The sequence below is a fragment of the Mesoplodon mirus genome, assembly GCF_964341445.2.
Source record: "Mesoplodon mirus genome assembly, chromosome: 5".
Taxonomy (NCBI): Eukaryota; Metazoa; Chordata; class Mammalia; order Artiodactyla; family Ziphiidae; genus Mesoplodon; species Mesoplodon mirus.
Genome location: NC_138980.1, coordinates 107,109,235 through 107,112,596, shown reverse-complemented (window position 1 = coordinate 107,112,596; position 3,362 = coordinate 107,109,235).

Sequence of the window (3,362 nt, the reverse complement as noted above, 5' to 3'; positions counted from 1 at the left end):
TAGAGAAAGTGAGAAGCAGGAAAAAGGGAAGACAAAACAACATCCTTCAAATAAGTTAGATAAGCCGTTAGAACACCAGAAGGACTATTCCCCAAGGATACAAGCTGCCAACTTAATATTTAATGGTATCAGTGGGCTTTCCTCAGAAAAAAAGATTGCTGAGAAAATGTCAATTGTTGTTCACTGTAAAAAGAGTTTAACCGCAGACAGGATTAAAGACTCAGAAGTGAAAAGTAAAAAGCAAGTCTAGAAAAATAGAATCAGCAGTATTGTCTGAGGGCAGAAGTCACATTAAGCAGCTAGTGATAGCTGTTGAACGAAAAAGGAGAACATTTGAAAGCATGCTTGTGAAATGCTCCAGCTGGGGTAATGCCCAATGGATGGCCATGGCAGAGATGCATGTACCTGAACACGGCAAGTAAAAGGAGTACAAGAGATGGGGAAGACTTGAAAGGGATTTACCATTGGAAATTGCATAACTTTTATTACAGTTAAAACTAGAGCCAGATGATAACAATCTATTTTTTAATGTATTTGAATTATTCCAAAAGGAGGTCTATCAGCAATGTATTATAACATTTAAATCTAATATCCTATATTTCTGTATGGCTACAAATGGAGTATCTCACAAAATATTATGCATAAATAAATGACACAATCAATAGTGCTTGATTATGATACTTGCATATATATTTTTCCAGGGCTGAATAACAGAGCAGGCATTTTAAAGGCCAAACAACCAGGTTTGTTTGAAGTTCAAACCTTTGAAAAATGCTGGTAAGAAATGGGCAATCCTGATTCCAAGGAACATATTTTCTGGCATTTTAAAGTAACATTTTAACTGAAAAACAGAACAACTGTTTGAAAAACATGATTGGGCACAATAATAGAGGTGGGTGGATAATATAAGTTCAAACGAACATTTTAGACCTTTTCCGAAAGAGCTTAGGGTAGTTGGATTTTGCACATACATAACATTCTGGATTCTCATGTTAGCTTCTCCAAACAGAATTAATGATATTGCAGCCTTGTGGTTTAGAAGAAATCCACAATTTAGAAGAAAGCTGTTGGCTATTTCTCTGGGAAGAATTATCCAAGTAATAAAATGAGTAACATCAACTTTTCTTATGACTGACTGTATGGTTACTGACCCTGGTACATGACTTTGCTTAGGTTACTCTATGTGAAGTACTGCAAGCTATAGTTGTTAAAAAAAAAAAAAAGCTCATCTTGAATTTTGTGATTTTTGTGTAAATTTGCAAACTTTATCTCTCATTAGATTACTTAATATAATACAAATACATTTTCCACTGGGCTGATTTCTAGGCAAGTAGGTGTGCAGTTTATCTGTGTTACCTTCTCCTATCTTCCCTTTACTTCCTCTCCCACAGCTTTCCTTGCAGCAGTCCCCAGCCCAATGCCCTGTTCTGCTTCCTGGCAGTCCAAGACTCCACTGTGGTTTCCTTCTAAGCCTGCTCTCTAAGACACAGCGTTAGACACCAGACCAGTAGTCTCCAAACTTTTCTGACTGAGCCCCCTATTGGAAAGAACTTTGAGCACACCTCCAATATCTTTATAAATGACATGCATGTATTACTGTTAATATATCATGAATACAATAAAACACACTGAAATAGAAAATTTTCAATAGATGAGATAAAGATGAAGTAAATCATATTTTAAATAATTTCAAAATGTATTACTAATAATACAAAATATACTTTTCTCTAGCATGTTATTGTTCACAAAGTCTTTTAGGGGAACAATAATTGAATATGCCTCATTATTCTTTAAATCTTGGGTCAACATTTTGTGATACAGCAACACAGATGTCTGCTTTTATGTTCAGTTTATTTAAAGGCTCTCTGAAAAGAATTCACAAAGATACGGGTTCTTTAAATGGAAGAAATGCTTCATTAGCTGGGTTGCTAAATCATACTTATTTTTCAGTCTCATCACTCATTATGCAAAGATTTTGGTTAAATCTGATGGATGCATTTCCATCTTACCTAATGTTACTCAAGTGGATTAAAAAATCCTATAAGATATCAGAGTTTTTATAGGTTACATGCATTTTCAATCGCAAAAATTACATATAAAGGGAAAATTTTCAAACATCAACATAGTATAGTGGGGACTTCCCTGGTGGCGCAGTGGTTAAGAATCCACCTACCAATGTGGGGGACACGGGTTCGAGCCCTGGTCCAGGAAGATCCCACATGCCGCGGAGCAACTAAGCCCGGTACCCACAACTACTGAGCCCATGCGCCACAGTCACTGAAGCCCGTGCACCTAAAGCCTGTGCTCCACAACAAAGAGAAGCCACCACAATTAGAAGTCTGCACAGGGCAATGAAGAGTAGCCCCCTGCTCGCCACAACTAGAGAAAGCCCGCGCACAGCAATGAAGACCCAACGCAGCCAAAATAATAATAATAATAATAAATTAATTAATTAATTTAAAACAAACAAACATACCATAGTGGGTAAGGGCATAGACCCTGGAGCCAATTATCTAAGAATCCCAGCTCCTGGATTCTTACTACTTGTATAGCTGTGGGCAAATTACTTAGCCTCTCTGTGCCAAAATTTTCTTTCCTGTAAATTAGGATAGTAATAGAACCAACTCAATAGGGTTATTTGAGAATTTAAAAAGTCAATATTTATAAAGCAGTTAATATGATATCTGGCATATACTAAGTATTATTTAAGTATGTTAAGAAATACAGGAAGACTTCTCATGCCCTGCTATTGGGAGTATAATACTTAAAACCACTTTTGAAATCAGTTGGGTACTATCTACCAAAGTTGGACGTACACATGACCTGTGATCTAGCATACCCACCAAGATATTATATTTTAAAACAAGAGTAGTCCTAGTGGCTTTGTTTGTAATAGGCAAAAACTAGAAATAATCCACATGTGCATCTAAAATGGGATGGATAAGGACTCCTCTGGTGGTCCAGTGGTTAAGAGTCTGCCTTCCAACACAAGAGAAGTGGGTTCCATCCCTTGTCGGGGAACTAAGATCTCACATGCCGAGGGGCAACTAAGCCTGCGCGCTCTACAGCCCACATGCGCCACAACTAGAGAGCCCATGAACCACAACTAGAGAGAAGACTGCATGCCGCAACTAAGACCTGACACAACCAAATAAATAAATAAAATATTTTAAAAAATAAATAAAATAAAATGGGATGGATAAGGAAATGATAATTTATGTATCCACTGGATGCTATTCAGCAATAAAGGAATGAAAGGAAGAAACCACGGCTACAACAACATAAATGCATCTTACAAATGATGATGAGTACAAGAAACAAGATGCAAAAGAGTATGTAGAGTGTGATGCCACTTATATAAA